Source organism: Bos javanicus, chromosome 10, assembly GCF_032452875.1.
Source record: "Bos javanicus breed banteng chromosome 10, ARS-OSU_banteng_1.0, whole genome shotgun sequence".
NCBI classification, from domain to species: Eukaryota; Metazoa; Chordata; class Mammalia; order Artiodactyla; family Bovidae; genus Bos; species Bos javanicus.
Window position 1 is genome coordinate 100755867 of NC_083877.1, and position 20023 is coordinate 100775889.

General features: G+C 44.5%; 1 protein-coding gene across 5 annotated transcripts in view; it reads right to left on the minus strand.

Annotated features, from left to right (window-relative positions):
• FOXN3 (forkhead box N3) overlaps nt 1–20023 on the minus strand; it is a 437687-nt gene that overhangs the window by 348498 nt on the left and 69166 nt on the right. The gene's annotated exons all lie outside the window — the stretch shown is intronic.

Sequence of the window (20023 nt, forward strand, 5' to 3'; positions counted from 1 at the left end):
CCCACCCTCTGTGAACAAGGAGACCCCGTGATAGGCAATGACGATCTGAGGAAGCTGTCTGAGCAAGGAAGAAACTAAGACTGTGATACCCTAGGGAGTTTTGGGCAAAGATGTTGAAGATGGTTTGGAGAAGGAGGGCCTAGAGCCAGAAGGTCAAGTATAACAGGATAAAGCTCATCCTGGAATGAGGCCAATAGGAATGGAGAGACCACAGCCCACAGTCCCTCAAGGAGAAGCAGGAGACTGGGACTCACTAGGGGCTGAGCGGGGCAGCCACGCTCTGTTGGTAGGGGGCAAGCCAAGGCAGGGTTAAGAACCTAGAGCCAGAGATAAAACTTTAAACGTTAGGGAAAGAGGAGAGTCTGCTTCTAATAATAGGAGAAGGGAATCTAATAGAATAATCCCCTTCCAAATAACAAATATTGAACTTTAGATTTAAAACACATTAGGAGTCACAAACTCCAGTACTCTTGCCTGGAGAATCCCAGGAACAGAGGAGCCTAGTGGGCTGCTGTCTATGGGGTCACACAGAGTCGGACACGACTGAAGTGACTTAGCAGCAGCAGCAGCAAAAGTCACAAAAGTGGCAAAAACCGTCTACACTTGAATGAAGGAAAAGGAAATAGATGGAATTTTTGTTTTTTAAGACCAGTACACACCAACTTCCATGATAGCTCAGTTGGTAAAGAATCCGTCTGCAATGCAGGAGACCCTGGTTTGATTCCTGGGTCAGGAAGATCCGCTGGAGAAGGGATAGGCTACCCACTCCAGTATTCTTGGGCTTCCCTGGTGGCTTAGCTGGTAAAGAATCCACCTGCAATGCAGGAGACCTGGGTTAGATCCCTGGGTTGGGAGGATCCCCCAGAGAAGGGAAAGGCTACCCACTCCAGTATTCTGGCCTAGAGAATTCCATGGACTATACCCTTGGGGTCGCAAACAGTCCGACATGACTGAACGACTTTCGCTTCCACTTTTCACTTACACACCTTCACTAGTGAGTGCTGCATGAGGCACTGAAAACTTGGATAGAAAACCCTCCAGGTGTCACAGCTTAAGGAGCTGCTTAAGACAGCCGGAGGCATCCTCAGCAGCAATCAAGTGAGGGGTGAAATTCCAGAAAAGGAGAATCTGAGAAAAGTCCCACTTTCTGTGGTAAAAACTGTGCCCAAATCTGTGGCTATATGTGTGTGAGGAAGACTGCAAGCTTCAGTCAAAGGTTAAGAGAACTGAAAAGACTTAGCTACTGCCCAACAAAAGAAAGACAGGGCTTGGAATCAGACTTAGTTCAAGATAACTCCCTGATGAAAGAAAACAAAACAATCAACATTTTTCAAGAATAACAGAATCCAGAGTATCTAAAATGTATCATCCACAACATCCAGATTACAATCCAAAATGAGTACACACACAGCAACAATAAAATACTACATGCACTGGAGAAGGAAATGGCAACCCACTCCAATGCTCTTGCCTGGAGAATCCCAGGGACGGGGGAGCCTGCGGGGGAGCCTGATGGGCTGCCGTCTATGGGGTCGAACAGAGTCAGACATGACTGATGCGACTTAGCAGCAGCAGCAGCAGCATACACAAGAGAAATGTCAAAAGCAATCCTAAAGGCTGATCCCTATAAAACCCATATTTTCGAATTACAAAGGTTTTAAAAGCCTATTCAAACTATGCACGTGATATTTTATCACAAAAACTCTATTCACAGCATAAACAAAATATGCTTATAATGAACAAGAACCAAATAGAACCAAATGAAAAATAAAAATCTGAAATCATAAAGTCTCCTGAATAGCCTTAAGAGCAAAATGGAAAGAAGAAAGTATATGAACTTGAAGACAATGTATTTTAGTCTATAAAACAGAGAGAAATAAAGACTGGAAAAAATTAGAGTCTTGAGGATCTATGAGACTGCCTTCTATTTCTCTATCTACCAATGTCATGTATAGCAATTAAAGTCTGAGAAGAAGAGGAGAGAAGGATGGGAGAGAAAAAATGAGAAGCAAAAGATTTAAACATTCTAAATTTCCCAATTTGCTTAAAGGCCTAAATTTTAACATTTAAGAAGGCCAGTAAAAACCATACGAGATATAGAAAGCCAAACCACACCCAGACACATGACAGCTGAACTCCTGGAGGAAAAAAATAAAATAAAAAGCAGAGACAACATGATGGACGCACCCAGATGGGCATGTAACACGTTAGGCAGAGAGGACCTGCCTGACAGATTGAGACAGAGGTGACAGCACACTGCTCGTCGGAAACAATGCAAGTCAGGGGACAGTGGAGCCGTCTGTGAAGGGCTGAAGCGAAAAACCGTCAAGTTAGAGTTTTACACCCAGTGAAAACAGCTTTCAAAGCAAAGTGAAATACAGACGTTTTTCAGACATACGAGAGCTAAAGAATTCATCACCAGAAGATCTGCACCTTAAGGAAGTTTAAAGGAAGTCATTCAGGAGGAAGGAAAGTGATACCAGGCAAAAATTCAGATATGTACTAAACAATCAAAAACACCAGACATGGTGTGTAGGCTAACATAAACACCTGTTTTTCCTATTATTTAAATCCCTTTAAAAGGCAATTGATTATTTAAAGCAAAAATAATAACAATGAGTGATAAAGTTTATGACAGACACAGAAATAAAACTTATGAGAACAATAACCAGAGACCAGGAGAAAAGAAATATTGATGTGCTCTCCTAACATTCCCACACTGTATACTGACTAGCACACTGCCACTTGAAGGCAGACGGCATGAGTTAAAGACGTGCTACAAACACACACTACCAGTAAAGCGACCACCACAGCAATACAACCCACTGAAGCATGAAGTCAGAGCGAGAGGGTGACAGCAGACACGCCACACCAATATCAGTCTGAACTAAGCTGGGATGGCTTGACTACCACCAGACAAAGTATTTCCAGTTAAGTAATGGGTAATTTCATAATGGTAAAGGAGCCAACTAATCAAGAGATCGTAATAGCCCTTGACGTTTAAACATCCAATTACAGAATTTTTAAGTGCGTGAAAAAAAGCACCAGAACTGCAAGGGAAAATAGGTAAGTCCACAATGATAGTCTGAGATCTCAGAACTAATGGAACAAACAAACAGGAGGTCAGTGAGGACAGAGGATGTGGACACTGTCAACAAAGCCGCTCCAGCGCCAAGAGCACTACACCCAACGACGGGACGCTGCACGTCAAGCGCACTCGAAGCACTGACCAGGGGAGACGACCCTCTGAGCGCGAAGCACGCCAGTGTGTGAAAGGGGCTGGCGGCAAACACGTACGTTCTCTGTCCATCATGGAATTAAATTAGAAGTTAATAACAGAATGAACTTTGGAAAATTCTTAAATATTGTAATTGAAAAATAAATAGCACATCTCTAAATAACCCATAAGACAAAGAAGCAGTCAAAAGAAAAATCAGAAAGTATTTTGAACTGAATGAAAAAAAAAAACATATTGCAATTTGTGGGGCACTGCTAACGCAGACGTAGAGCAAAGTTTAAAACACTAAATGCTACATTAAAAAAGAAAGAAAGTCTCAAATTAATAGCTTTATTATCCTCCATCTTAAGAAACTAGGGAGAAAAAAAAATGTAGATGAAACCCAAAGCAAGCGGAAGAAAGGAAATAATAGACTCAAAACTAAATATAATAGAAAACAAAAAATATAGGAAATAATGAAACTAGAAAATAGGTCTCTGAGGTCAATAAAACTAATAAATCTCTAATTAATATTACCAGGTAAATGGGAGAGAAAGAAAAAATTGCAAAAATCAGGAATGAGAATGGTGATATCACTACAGCTTATATATATTAAAAATGGGCATTATGAACAACTTTATGCCAATAAATTCAATAGTTTAAATTAAGTTGACAAGTTCCATGAAACACACGAATTAATAAAAGTCAATAGGGAAAACAATCTGAATAAGCTTACATTTATTAGAGAGACTGAACTTTCAGGGAAAGATATATTCCCATGAAAAAGACTCCAGGTCCGAATGATTTCAGTGATGAATTCTACCAAACATTTAAGGAAAAAATAATACTAATTCCTCACAAATACTCTCAGCAAACTGAAGAAGACAGAATGCTTTCCACTGTATTCTATGAGATGAGGATCACTCCAAAACCAAAACCAGGCAAAAACACACACACACACACAAAAAAACAAACACCAAGAGCCATCAGGAACATACATGTGGAAATTCTTAACAAAAATGTCTAACAAGGCTTCCCTGGTGGCTCAGAGGTAAAAAATCCGCCTGCCAGTGCCGGAGACAAGAGTTTGATCCTTGGTCCAGGAAGATCCCACAAGCCGCAGGGCAACTTAGCCCATGCACCATGGATACTGAGCCTGTGCTCCAGAGCTCGGGAGCCACAGCTACTGAGCCCACTGCCGCGAGGACTGAAGCCCGAGCGCCCTCGAGCCCGTGCTGCTCAAGACAAGCCACTGCCGTGGAGACGGGCCCCACTCAGCACAGCTGGGGAAACGCCTGCACAGCAACGAAGACCCAGCACAAGCAACAGTGAATACTTGACAAAAAATTTAATGTTTACCAAATTAAATTCAGTGAAAGATGTATCATTCACACACACACACACATAACCAACTGGGGTTTATTCCAGGGATGCAGGGTTGAACAATGTTAGAAAATTCAGTCAACATAATTCACCATGTGCTGTGCTGTGCTTAGGCACTCGGTTGTGTCCAGCTCTTTGTGACCCCATGGACTGCAGCCCGCCAGGCTCCTCTCTCCGTGGGATTCTCAGGCAAGAACACTGGAGTGGGTAGCCACTCCCTCCTCCAGGGGGTCTTGCCAACCCAGGGATCAAACCCAGGTCTCCTGCATTGCAGACGGACTCTTTACCGTCTGAGCCACCAGGGAAGTCTAACTCACCATAGTAACGACTAAAACAGTCATATGCTCACTTCAGTAAACATGTGAGAAAATCCAATAGCTTTTCTTGGTAAAAATCAGCAAACAAGGAATAGAAAGGAACTTCATCAATTTAATTAAGAACACAATTTTTTTTTTTAATCCCATAGCTACTATCATACCTAAAGATGAAAGACTGAATTCTTTGTTCCTAAGATGAGGAACAGGCAACATTTTCTGTCCTCACCACTTCCATTTAATATTTTATTGTAGGTTCTAGTCAGAACTTTCAGACAAGAAAAGGCAATCAGATGAGAAAGGACAAAGTAAAATTGTATTTGCAGATGATGTAATCATCTTTGTACAAAATCTCAAACAATCTGCAGAAAAGATGCTAGAACTAGTTAGTGAGTTCAGCAAGGGTGAAGAATACAGCATCAGTATACAAAAACAGCTATATTTCTATATCTTGGCGCACCATCAGAATCGAAAAGACAATTTACAATACGATATAAACATTAAAATACTGAAGGATAAATCTGACAAAAGATAGGAAGACCTGTATGCTAAGAACCACAGGAAACTACTGAGAGAAATTAAGGGCCTAAAGAAATGGTGAGATATACCATGTTCATGGATTAGAAGACTCAATTCATTAAAATATTAATTCTCTCCAAATTAATCTGGATTCAACATAATCTCAGTCAAAATCCCATAACTTTTTTGGTAACAGCTGCCAAGATGATTAACAATTTACGTAGAAGTACAAAGGACCCAGAATAGCCAAGACAACCTTCAAAAAGAACGAATAGGGGAACTGCACTGCATAACCCTGAGCTGTATTATAAAGCTACAATAATCAAGACAGTGTGGTGCTAGCATTAAGACGGACAAACAGATCAGTGAAGCAAAATGCTGACTCCAGAAACAGATTCATAGGTGTTTGGTCAACCGACTTTAAACAAAGGTGCAAGAGCACTTCAGTGGGAAAAGAAAGTTTCAACAGATGGTTCCGGAACAATTTGAAATCCATATCATTAAAAATGAATTTCAGTACATACCCTGTAATGTATACAAAAATTAATTGAAAATGGATCACAGAAATGAATACAAAACTATAAAACTTTTAGAGAAAAACATAAGGGAAAACCTCTGTGAATCTCATGTTAGGCAAATACCTCAGTTATAACACTAAAAGTTCCATCCTTAAAAGAAAAAATTGATAAACTGGACTTCAAAATTAAGAATGCCTGCTCTTTGAAAGACACAATTAAGAGAATGAAAATATAAGTTATAGATTGTAATAAAATATTTGCATACAGTTCAGTTGTTCAGTCGTGTCTCATTCCTTGTGACCCCATGGACTGCAGCACGCCAGGCCTCCCTGTCCATCACCAACTCCCAGAGTTACTCAAACTCATGTCCATTGAGTTGGTGATGCCATCCAGCCATCTCATCCTCTGTCATCCCCTTCTCCTCCTGCCCTCAGTCTTTCCCAGCATCAGGGTCTTTTCCAAGGAGTCAGTTCTTTGCATCAGGTGGCCAAAGTACTATAGTTTCAGCTTCAGCATCAGTTTCTTCCAATGAATATTCATGACTGATTGCCTTTATCATATCTGATCAAAAAAAAAACTTGTATCTAAAATATATTTTAAAACTCTCAAAACTCAATGATAAGTAAATAATCCACCTGACAGTACACTGGGGAAAAGACGTCAACAGGCACTTCACTGAAGAAGCTTCCTGCGTAGCTCAGTCAGGGAAGCATCTGCCCACAGTGTGGGAGACATGGGTTCGATCCCTGGGTCAGGAAGTTCCCCTGGAGAAGGACACGGCAACCCACTCCAGTATTCTTGCCTGGAGAATCCCATGGACAGAGGAGCCTGGCGGGCTACAGTCCACGGGATCGCAGAGTCACACACAACTTATCACTATCTTTCTTTCTTACTAAAGAAGATATATTAATGACAAATAAGAACATGAAAAGATGCTCAATAACATAAGTCAGCACAGAAATGCAAATTAAATCTATAATGAGAAACCACCACTACATATCTGTTAGAATGGCTAAAATTTGTAAAGACCCACCAAATTTTGGCAAGGATGTGAAGCAACTAGAACTCTCATAGGCTGTTGGTGGGAATGTAAAATGGTACAAATACTTTGGGAAACATTCTGGCAGTTTCTTAAAAATTAAACATACACCTACCATACAATCCAGGCATTTCACTCTTAGGCATTAACCCAAGAGAAAAGCATATGAAAGCATATGACCATACAGAGATCTGCACACAAATATTCAGGGCAGTTGTATTTCTGATAGCCAAAAACTGCAAACACTCAAAGGTCTATCAGAAAGTGAATGAAAAAATAAATTCTGGTAAGTTCATTCAAAGGAATATAACTCAGCAGTAAAGAGAGAGCAGTGTTCACACATACTACAACATGGATGAAGCTAAAATAATTATACTGAATGAAAGAAGCGAGACACACCTCCTCACGCCATGCTCCACACTTGCACTAAACACATCCACACACCATGTGACCCCGTTTATGTAAATTTATAGGCAGTGCCTCCACGGTGATGGAAGGCGGATTAAAGTTCACTTGCCTACTTGAAGGAGGGAAGGGATGAAAGGAGAGATTACAGAGAGAAAAAGACGCTTTGGCAGGTGACGAATATCTTCACTACCTTGATTGTCAGATGGATTCACAGGTGTATACATATGTCAAAGCTTACCAAATGGCACATTTTGAATATGTACAGTGTACTATTCATCAGTGATAGCTCAATAAAGGTAATTTCTGGAAAGATTACCTATATGTTTAGACATGCTTCTTAATGCTTCTGACCCGTGTATTTCTATAGTATAAAAGGAATCAAACCCTAGGTCCCTACATAACCCACAGGGCATGCATACATGCTCAGTCATTCAGTGTCCAACTCCTTGTGACCCCAAGGACTGCAGCCCACCAGGCTCCTCTGTCCATGGGCTTCTCCAGGAAGAATGCTGGAGTGGGTTGCCATGCCCTCCTCAAGGGGATCCTGCCCACCCGGGGATAGAACTCACATCTCCTGCATCGCCTGCATAGGCAGGCAGATTCTTTGCTGCCATGCCACCTGGGAAGCCCATAACCCATAGTAGCCAGCCACAAAAACCTCATTTCTTTAAGTCTCATGTAAAAATTGATATACATACGCAAAAAAAAATGGTATGCAAGTTCCTGCCTAGTCCATAAAGAATTTGTGTTTGTTTGAATATAAGCAGAATGTTCAACATGAATTACTAGTCAGACTGTGTAACACTGTCTCCTCCCCGTACAAATCTTCAGGTGAAACAGGCACCTTAAGATGTACCCTGCTTTCTTTATGGCACAGCTTACCCTGGCACACGACTAAAGGAGAATTTTAAATTTTGGCAGCACTATTGTGAAGTCTAGAGGCTTTGGCTGTCTCCTTAGAGTGTTTCTCTCCCTCCACCATTCCTCCTTCTTTAACTTGTAATCGCTGGGAAACAAGGGCAGGAAGTATACTTGCCAATGTCAGGCACTATTTTCCTCTTTTAAGGAGGTAACAGCTACGAATTCCAAATGTTTGTCACTTAATCAATTTGAAAGAAAGGAAAATGCATTAGACTTTCCATTTACCCTGGAAAGGGACACTTTGGGTTCTAATTCACTGAACTCTCTAGCTATTCCAGAACATCTTTTTCCGCTGTTGTTCACTTTCTCCTGGATTAGACAATGCCTCCAGATTATAATTATGGGCTTCAGGTTTCATTACACAGTCTTGTGGCTGTTGAGAAGAATCCGCAGCGAAGTGGGCCTCTGCCCCAATCTCCCGTCTATAGGCTCATCTGTCTGCCACGGTCTCCCGAGTACTTGCAAAACTTTAGGGCAGAATGTGCAAAGAATGAATCTGATGAGATGAGCTCCTTTTTTTAAATGATAAACAATTTAATGATAAATAATTTCACTATACTTCTTAGGTGAGTGATTTAAAATAAATATGTCATTTTCTCTAGAATTAAGAAAATGATCAAAAATTATTTCTTGGAATAATACAGAGTTGAACTCGTCTCAGCGAGTTCAGCTGTAGCCAGGTGGACCTCTCTTGCCAGAGAAGACGCTGTCAGAAAGATGGCTGTTGCTGTTTAGTCACTGAGTCATGTCTGAATGTTTTGCGACCCCATGAACTGTAGCCCACCAGGCTCCTCTGACATGGGATTCTCAGGTGAGAACACCGCAGGCTCTGGGAGGGCTCAGTAAGCGCTAACCCAACAGGAACGCCCACCTCTCAAGGCCGCAGGAGTCTGAGATGGCTGCAGCTGTGAGAAAAGTCTTGAGATACGGGAATAACGGGCTTTGTGCGGTTCCCACCGCCCGGCTCTGGCTCTAACCCAGAACCCAGCAGAGTCCAGTCCTTCTTCCCCTCTGAGCCCTCTACCATCCCTGCAGGCTGCCTGTGTGGTCTGGTCCCAAGGCCACCTCCAGCCACAGTGACTGTCACAGAGCAGTCGCCTGCAAAGGATTAAGTCACTGAATCGCATCTGACTCTGTGGCCCACCAGGCTCCTCTGCCCATGGGATTCTCCAGGCAAGAATACCGGAGGGGATTGCCATTTCCCCTTCCAGGGGATCTTCCCAACCCAGAGATCTAACCCACGTCTCCTGCGGCCTCTTCATTGGCAGGCAGATTATTTACCACTGGGCCACCTGGGAAGTCCCATCAATCATGTGGGATCTTATTACAACGCAGATTCTGATTCAGTAGGTCTGGGCTGCAGCCTAAGATGCTGCATTTCTTTTTTTTTTTTTTAATACCTAAAACATTTTGTATTGGGGTATGTGTGTGCTTAGTCACTCAGTCGTGTCCCACTCTTGCAACCCCATAGACTGTGGCCTGCCAGGTTCCTCTGTCCAGGGGCCTCTCCAGGCGAGAACACTGGAGCCGGCTGCCATTTAGCCAATGACTACTCTGTGATAGTTTCAGGTGAACCGTGAAGGGACTCGGCCAGACATACTCATGTATCTGTTCTTCCTCAAACCCTCTTCCATCCAGGCTGGCACCTAACACTGAGCAGAGTTCCTTGTTCTACACAATAGATTCTTGTCGGTTTACCGTTTTAAATATAACGATGTGTACAGGACCTTCCCAAAGTCCTTAACTATCCCCTCCTCCTGGCAACCATGAGTTCGCTTTCTAAGTCTGTGGGTCTCCTTCTGTTTTGTAAGTTCATTTGTATCATTTCTTTTCAGATTCCACATATAAGGAATGTCATATATCTCCTTCTCTGTCTGACTTGCTTCACTCAGTACGACTCCAATGGCCTTATATCATCCATTTAATGGCCGAGTAGTATTCCACTGTGTGTATGCACCACCTCGTCTTTATCCATTCCTCTGTGGATGGACATTTAGGTTGCTTCCATGTCTTGGCCGTTGTAAACAGTGCTGGGTGAACACTGGGGCATGGTACACGCATCTTTTGGGGCCACGTTTCTTCTCCAGATATATGCCCAGCAGTGGGACTGCAGGGTCATATGGCAGCTCTGTTTTTACTTTTTTAAGGAACCTCCATACTGTCCTCTGTAGTGGCTGTCCCGGTTTACATTCCCACCAACAGTGCAGGAGGGTCCCAGGTGATGCATCAGCCAGGTGCAACGTATATGCAGCTGGTTCTAGTCGACACGTAGCAAGGGCTGAATCTGCAGTGGTTCTCAAAGGCGGTACCTCGACCAGCAGCGTTGGCAACAGCGGGCAGCAGAGGAACAGCAAGTCCCCCAGCCTCACCAGAGACCCCAGAACCAGAAACCGGTGACAGAGCCCAGCGGTCTGCATGTTAATAAGCCTTCCAGGTGGATTCTGATGCACACGGATAATCCAACCAGCTCCATTTCAACAGGCCTGCCATGGACACTTCTAGAAGAAGCCCAGTTATAGAGGACTATGTTAAACCAGAATGTGTTGCAGTCTTCCAAGAGACATCATCAGCTCTAATTTTTTTTAAAGGAAGAAAATACCATATGAAATACACAAACACAAGAGCTTTCTTGTTGACAAGGTACAATACACACACACCACCAGCATAATCACGGGCTCCATTTTCACATATTTATAATAAACATGTCACAACCGTATTTTTAAAAACTCTCTTCCCTTTCCAAATTCTACATTTAAATTAGAACACTCAAAACTACGTCTATTCTTAAACTTTACAAACCTTAAATAATGTGTGAGCACATTATGAGACGATCAGGAAAGCACAGCACAGCCCCCGATTCAGAGCGGCAAACAAAACTCTACCCACTGGGAAAACAACATAAGCAAAGGATCTTATTCACAAGCGTGTTGGCGGGTTGATTTTGCCCCAACATTTCCACCGATAACCCAGTAAGGATGAGGTCAACCAGATGATTGTTTTGAATAATTTCACCATTTACCTAGAGATTTTTTTTTAATTACCACGGTAGGCACCAGATTAAAGAGATCTAGCTGCACATGTAGATAAGAAAGACTCCAAAAATAAATTAGATTGAATCACAGAGAAAGGTAGGAGGCTTACATACCAGAATTCAATAAAAATGAGGAAATATTAATGGAGAAAGAAACTACATTTTTATACTTGGGCTTGCCTCAAGGTCATGCAGAGGATGGAAAGCATATAAAAATTAGTATCTATAAAAAGAGCCGTCGAGAACACAAATAGACATTGATCACACCAAGTTGCTTGCGGCCACATGAACTCAAAGCCAAAAAATTATGATTCCACGCGCTGCCTGCACAGAGGCAGCCACAGGCCAGTCTCCTCCGTCGCGTCCTGTGTTCTTCCCGCTGCCCTAAGAAAAGATTCACACCCGCAGATGCCGGGACCGACGGGCCTCTCAAGGGTGAGCCGGGGAACAGCGCCATCAGCACCACCCAGAGGTGGAGACGCTCTTGGCCCCGCCCTGGATCTGTTCAGAACCTGTTTTAACAGCACGTCTAAATATGGGGGGGCATCGGTGGTAAAGAATCCACCTGCCAATGCAGGAGACGCAGGTTCGATCCCTGATCCGGGAAGATCCCCTGAAGAAGGAAACGGAGACCCATTCCAAGTCTTCTTGCCTGGAAAGCCCCACGGAGTCTGGCGTACTACAGTCCATGGGGTCACAGAGCCGGACACGACTTAGCAACTGAACCACCACCACTAGATTTGTGGGCACGGCCTCCTCTAGGTGAGCTGCCCAAGCCTGCTTCCGGCCTCTTGGACCCACCTGAATACCCACTGTGACGTCCTGACTTTTTCCTGGTTGCTGCTGGAAATGAAGGTGAGACGCCCTTCTCAATCACCCCAAACTAAAATACCGACACGGGGGGCAGTTCCTTGTAAGGAAGTCAATGGCCTTTATCACACTGTCTTACTTTGGAGTAGAAGTCACAGCGTGACTCCTGTTTTACGGACTGAGAAAAAACAGTTGGGAATTATTGAAGGTCAGTGGTTTCTACTAGCAATTCCCAGGTGGTGCAGTGGGAAAGAACCCACCTGCCAATGCGGGAGCCGCATGTTCGAGCCCTGGGTCAGGAAGATCCCCCGGAGAAGGAAATGGAAACCCGCTCCAGGGTTCTTGCCTGGAAATATTCATAGACAGAGGAGCCTGGCGGAGTACAGTCCATGGGGTAGCAGAGTCAGACATGTGTGTGAGCGCATGCACACACACAAGCGTGCACACACATGCGCACGCGCACACACACGCATGCACATGTACGCATATACAAAGCGTGTGCGCACGCACACATACACACGCATGCACACGCACACGTGCACACTCATGACACGTACGCATGCACATGCACGCGCACACAACACATGCGCACATGCACATACACACGCACACACACACGCACGCATGCACGCGCACACGTGCACATGCACGCACACACAACGCGGGCACACGCGTGCGCGCACACGCACACAACTAAGAGCTATGTTCCCTCTTATTTTCGCGACACCGTGCCATCTGGTATTCCCCTGGAAACCCCCAGAACAAAAGGGAAAAGCTCCGCTTAAGTCAGGGTGGTACACAGTTCTGACCGTTGGACCCATAACTAAGAATGTACTCTTCTTTCCTTCCTTTTTTGCTCCCAACAGTAATCTCGGGTCAAGTCTCAAGCCTGAAGACACCTTAATCAGTATCATCTCACAGCATTTTCCAATCACTTGGAAGTGTGCCAGCATCTGAATGCTGTTGTTTATTTTTTCTTTTTGCCTATTTTGGAGTTCAGAGAGAATATACTTAAGATTTTCTGTATGACAGAAAGAAGTCTCAGGATCCATTTTTTCAAAGGAACACTGGAATTTTCCTTTTCAGCCCTTTGAGAGAGGAGTCTAGCAAACCAAAGACTTGCGCTCTCTCTGGGTTGGCTTCGAAGGCTTCTGCCCCTCACTCAAGAAGGAGGCTTCCAAACCAAAGTACTTACAAGCAAACTGCCCCAGCAGCAAAGAACATCAGAAAAGAAAGAAATCGGGCATCTTCTAGGCCCATGGTTCTCAATCTCTGCTGAAGGTCAGAGTCCTCTGGCGAGGTTTTAAAAATCCCAGTGCCCAAGGCACACCCTAGACCCGTAAGTCAAACCTTTGGACACAGAGTATTCTTGGGCTTCCCCTGTGGCTCAATTGGTAAAGAATCCACGTGCAATGAGGGAGACCTGGGTTCGATCCCTGGGTTGGGAAGATCCCTTGGAGAAGGGAACGGCTGCCCACTCCAGGATTCTGGCCTGGAGAATCCCATGGACTCTATGGTCCATGGGGTCACAAAGGGTCAGACACGACTGAGCGACTTTCACTTTCAACTTTCACTTGGGCACAGAACCAGGCACTGAATTTTTTCAACCCCCCAGGTGATTCCAATGCCCATCCAAGTGTGAGAACCCATGAGCCCAGCAGGGACACTGACTCCCACGCAGACGCCACGGGCTCGGTTCCACCCATGGCCCCGCACCTCCAAGATCTACCCCAACTCTTCCCACATGCCGGGCAGCTGAATCTCGGGATATAGACTTCCCCTCACATTCCAGAACCCGCTCTCCTAAAACAGCTGCTTCAATGGGGGTATATTTCTTTGCAATGCTCTTCTAGTTAATAAATGCTTTCTCATTCCCCTTAATATTCCTCCCTGCTAACGCATAACCTACAAACACATGAACGACACGCACGCAAACAGCAGGAGACAGTGAAGAACGGGGAGCCCGGCGTGCTGCCGCCGTGGGGTCACAGAGCCGGATGCGACTAGCGACTGAGCAGCGACAGAGCACAGAGGACAGCTGCTGTATCTCAACAGGGCATTTTCTCTTTACGATTCCATCGTTTGACTCTCGCGTGACACGCCTAATGTTTAAGGAAGCTCAGCTTTTCTTTCTTTCTTCTTTTTTTTTTAACTGGCGGTGAAATTTCAGCTGGAAATCTACTCTAAAAGATCTTCAAGAAACAGCCCAAGTAAGAACACGGCTGTATTTATTTTTTATGAGTAGCTGAAGGCTGATCAAAACGTTCCTCCCAAGTCACAAAATGTGAAACCCTGGCGTTTTTCGGGGCTCTTTTTTTGGCACACTGAACACAGGTCAAGACACAAAACAGCATTTTATTTTAATTATTCTTCTTGAACCTCCTGCATCTCCAAGCATCGATTCTTAAAGAAACTCATTCATGGTTAGCAGATAATGCAGCCGTTTTCACCCTGCAGTGACCAAGTACAGAGAAAATATAGTGAATACACTTTTCTTTACCAAAGAGGTGCTGTTAACGTGTCCTTGGATTACAACTGCTTGTGTGTGAACTTACAGAATATTTTCCAAAACGTCTTTTCAACAAGCAGGGCTTGCTGAGTTTGCCAAAACTACTTCCTAAACTTTGTCTGTTCTGTTCTTTGGCAACTCTTTCCGACAAGCTACCCCATTCAAAGTCTTTCCTCTGCTCTAATCCATCTCATTACATTGTCTTCCATTTTGCTGTTACCTAGTCACAACACGGATCTTCAAAGAACTCCCCAAAAGGATGAAGTCAGAATCCTGATCGATCTTCCGTTAACACCGGAAGGAAGATTTATGTATATGCCCATAGAAACACACGTCCTTGGTAACTCCCAGTCAGTGCAGAAGAATTAAAGTCACAGATTCTACTCCACGAAAATTTGGTTCTGTCTAATGATAAAAGACTACCTTCTTAAAGACAAAGATGAAACAGTTGCAAATAATGGCACATTTGTTTGGTGCTGATTTTGAGTCTTTCCAGGACATCAACACTCTACATTAAAAGGTCACCAAAGAGGAGATACAGCCACCAGTCAAAACGTTTCAGGCAAGAAATGAAGAGCAAGAAAGACTTGCCAGCAACACGCGGTTGGCTAAGGGCAAAGGGGCTCCAGAGTCCGGCAGACCTAGGTTCAAATCCTGGCTGTGTCTCCCTGGGTCAGACGGTCAGCCTATGACCATTCCCATCTCTAAAATGCAAACAATGAGAATTCCCTGGTGGTCCAGTGGTTAGGCCTCCACACTTTCACTGCCAAGGGTGTGGGTTCAATCCCTGGTCAGGGAACTAAGATTTCCATAAGCCGCACTGCTCTGCCAGTGAATAAATAAAGTACAATGCAAATAATGGCAATAATGACCTTCCCAGGGTTGCTGTGAGGATTCAAAGGTTTAGAAAGAAGTGGGTGCAGGCCAGCTATTCCTGCTGCATTCTAAAGAAATGCAACCCAAAATAAACCCATGAGACAAAAGAAGTGGGTGTTACCTGTGTGCACCTTACAGACGAGAAAAGGGAGGGTCCCAGAGATTGTGAACTCATCCTTTCTAAAACACAAATCTTTCTAAAACACAAAAATGACTGTACCGTTCTCATTTAGACCTCTTCAGTGACTCTCACGACCCAGAAATGAGAGAGACACATAAAGTCCCAATTCCTTCTCTTGGCATAATCCCTGGATGAGATTTATTTTCCCCAAAAAACTCAACCCCAAATCACATTTGTTTGTTTTTTCTTAAGATGCTTTTTTTTTTTTTTTTTAGTCTTTATTGAATTTGTTACAATATTGCTTCTGTGTTATGTTTTGGGTTTTCGGCCACAAGGCATGTGGGATCTTAACTCCTCGACCAGGGATCGAACCCACGCCCCCTGCACTGGGAGACGACGTCTTAACCGCTGGACGCCAGGGCAGTCCCCCAAATCACCTCTGCCACGACGTCTTTCTGCAGCAGCACAGACAGCGCTGTGCCTCCTTCTTTGGGGCTCCCACCCTACACGGACACACTTTTAGCAAAGTGCCCACAGATTTTTCTGAGCTCGTTGGTTCATGCATCTGAATCTATGCACTAAGCAGGAAGTTCCCTAAGAACAAGGACACTGGGGTATTCATCTCTGTAGCCCAAGCAGCTAGCCTAGCACGGAACACCTGGTAGATACTCCACAGAACGTTGAAGAATGAGGGAATGAGTGAGTGGTCCAAAGCCATCCCACAAGTAAACGGCAGAGCCGAGCAGACCCCACGCCTTCCAAACTCCTGTTGGGTCAGCGTCCCTGGAACCACACTGCCTTTGTCAGCGAGTGGGCGACATCGCAGCGAAGACCGAGGCTCGACCTCCCTATTCAGGATGGACTTGCCTGTAACCTTAGGGCGTTTGTTTAAAAACAAACAAAAAAATAACCACAAATCTGCCTGCATCGATTTTCACATGTGTGAAAGAGGGCTCATACTTAATATTGGACTTTACACAGAAGCTGGGACAGAAGAGAAAAAGCAATCAGATAACACAGACATGTCCCTCCTTGAAAAGTGCCTCCGTCTAAAACTGTCACAATAGTGAACACAATTAGATAACAATAATAATACCAAATACCACAGTTTATTGCCATCCTTTCTTCTGAGGCTTTCAATTGGAACTGAAAACACAATTACTAATTAAATTAGACAACAGGAGGCATCCGTGTCCAAACAGGGCCCTCCTGATACAAATGAGTTACTGCAGCCACTCCAATGTCTCCCTGCCACTCAAAGAGGGGGTTCTTTCCTGGGCGGGAGTCAACTCGGAAAACTAGACCCCTATCCTGCATTTGTTCCTGGACTGGAAATGCCGTTCATTTCCCTATTTCCCACATGGTTACTGAGCCACTGTGAGGCCACAAAGACGCTAGAGCCCAGTTCCTCCCCTCAAGGAGCTTAACGGACGCTGGAGACGGACGAGCACAGATGTGAAAAGCCCAGCAGAGACTTAGGCAAAAAAATAAGTCTTGGGACTTCCCCAGTGTCCATGGCTAAGGCTCCATGCTCCCGGTGCAGGCGGGAGGGGGCGAGGGCAGTCTCTGGTCAGGGGTTAATTATTTATTTTTTAAATTTATTATTTTTTAAATTAATTAAAGTCTCAAGTCAGGAGAAAAAGAGCAGGGGACTCATATTTCTCACCCTGGAGGTATCTGGGTGAAAAATAGAAGCAGCTTTAAAGTAGAACAGGGAGAAACAGGAGGCCACGATCTTCGGGGAGGCTGAGAGCATTCTGTTTTCTCCTCTTCTTTTTTTAAAATTCAACTCTATAGTGGAGAGCACCAAGTCCCTTCCTTCCCTTTTACTTGAAGACTTCTCTAAATTGTGCTTTTGAAGGCATTAGGAGAAAAAAAAAAAAAAGGTTTTGTAGTCCAAGGGAAAATTGGGGAAATCAAATTTTAAATTTTAGAATAAAAATATTTTCTTACTAAAGGATGGCTCAGATATTTTTAATATGAAAAAGTGAGTTCAGAATCATCTAGAAGCGGATTTACTGTACAGTTCTGACCAAACTCAGCTAATGCTGTTTTCTGCTTTCTAGAAACATCTTGCCGGCTAGCGTTCTGGAAGAAGACGTGACAAATACATCACCTCCTTTTCTTGTAATTTTCTGGACAGGCTCATTTTTGTCATAGGTTAAAAGGGAAACATGAGTGGCCATGATGGACACGTACAGAGGGCGTCATAGGCAGCCCTCCCGCAGTAGAGGGGCTTTACGGTCACGTGAAGTCCAGCTTCTGGCCCAGCTCGCCACTTACGAGGTGACCTTGGCTTAAGCATGGCTCACACGTTCCTGGCCTCAGTCTGCACACGAGTCAAATGGGAATAATGCCGTTACCTACCCCCAACGCTGAGCAGGAATATTGATAGAGTCAAGTTCTCCAGCGAGTGCTCAGCAAAGAGCAAGCTTTCAATGTTCAGAAACCGCCGTGCGAGACACCCCAGGGTGACAGGGAGGCCCGTTAGGGTCAGTCCGCTGTAGCCGTGTCTTCTCAGGCTAAAAGGAAGATCCTCTCAACTTGAATGCAAGTGAAAGACAACGTCAGCCACCTTGCAAGAGAACAAGAAAGACACCAAAATCGCAGAGAAGTCTGAAGGAAACTCCGCTCCCAGCCACACTTGCAAGGAAATGAAGTTAGCATGAAATCACGAAAACAGCGCCCTCAGCACCGCTTCACTTTTCTCCGACATCTGATACCCAGACATCACAGAGTATCGGGAGAACAAAGAAAATGCACGAGCAGCAAGAAAGCCGCTTTTAGCCATTTGCTCACTCGGAGCCTTGGAGTCGAGCTGGCAGCATGGCAGAGGAAGGAAAGACAAGATCCACTGCGGTAAATGGACACCAGATTTTCAGGACCCAGGATATTTCTAAGGAAATATACAGAGATAGTGGCAGAGCCAGCAACAAATGACCGTGTGATTCACGGAAAGACTGAGACTTTGAAACAGATGCTCCACTTGGCCAAGTCAATTCACTGCCCTCTAACAGACCTGCTGGATACAGGCCTACAGCAAAAGCAAGTCCTCACCCTAGGTTTCACAGCGCACATTAAAAAAAAGTCTTGTATGCCGGAGCACTAAAGCAACTAGTCAGAAAGAAGAAAGCAAGCGACGCGACTTAATCCAATTCTCTAGAATAAAATGTCCCCAGATTGCTGATAACAGGAGCTTGTATGGAATACTCCTTGATATAAGTGTGTCAGATTTGGTCTTCAAAAGATCTGTTTTGTACAGAGACTTTCAATAGTAAGTGGAGGACTGAAGTACACACACTATTGATATGCGTATAAAATAGGTGACTAATTAGAACCTGGGCTTCCAGTGGTGCTGGTGGTAGAGAATCAGACTGCCGGTGCAGGAGATACAAGAAGCTGGGGTTCGATCCCTGGGTCAGGAAGATCCCCTGGAGAAGGCAATGGCACCCCACTCCAGGACTCTTGCCTAGAAAATCCCAAGGGCAGAGCGGACTGGCGGGCTCCAGTCCATGGCGCTGCAGAGTCAGACACGACTGAGCGCACACACACGAGAGATCCTGCGAGACAGCACAGGGACCTCTCCTCAGGGCTCTCTGGTGACCTCATTGGAGAGGAGATCCAGAAAACGAGGGGACATGTGTACACGGAGAGCTGATTCCCTCTGCTGTACAGTAGAAACTGACAACATTGCAAAGCAACTCCACTCCAATCAAAGGAGGAAGGAAAGAAAGCGCCACTGCTCAGTCGTGTCCGACTCTGCAACCCCGTGGTCTGCAGCCCACCAGGCTCCTCTGTCCACGGGATTTTCCAGGCGAGAGTACTGGAGTGGGGTGCCATTGCCTTCTCCAGGAGATCTTCCCGACCCAGAGACTGAAACCGGGTCTCCTGCATTGTAGGCCAACGCTACACCATCTGAGCCACCAGGGAAGTCGACCCACTCCAATCAAAAATTAATTACTAAAAAAACAGTAAGTGGGAAATGCAACATGAAGAAACTGAATTAACAGGTGAAGAAATCAAAGAGCAAAGTGCCTGAATTCCGGCCTCTGAGAGTTGGAAGAGTCCTGTGGTCCCCCTAGCATCAGTCTGGGGTTGGACACTGTCCTAGGAAGTCCACAATCCCACAGGCAGATCTTCTAATTCAAACAACATAATGGGTGACCATGAACCCTCCCAAAGGCTTCCATTTCCTCAACATATTTTTCCCAACATACTTTCTGTTAGTGGTAATAACACAGGTGTTCCCAAAGAGTGAAGTCCCTTAGCAGATAATACTTTTGTTATCTAACTGTCACCAACATTCCTGTGTTCCCCTTATATCTTATTTAAGGACTTATCACAACCTGTAATTTTC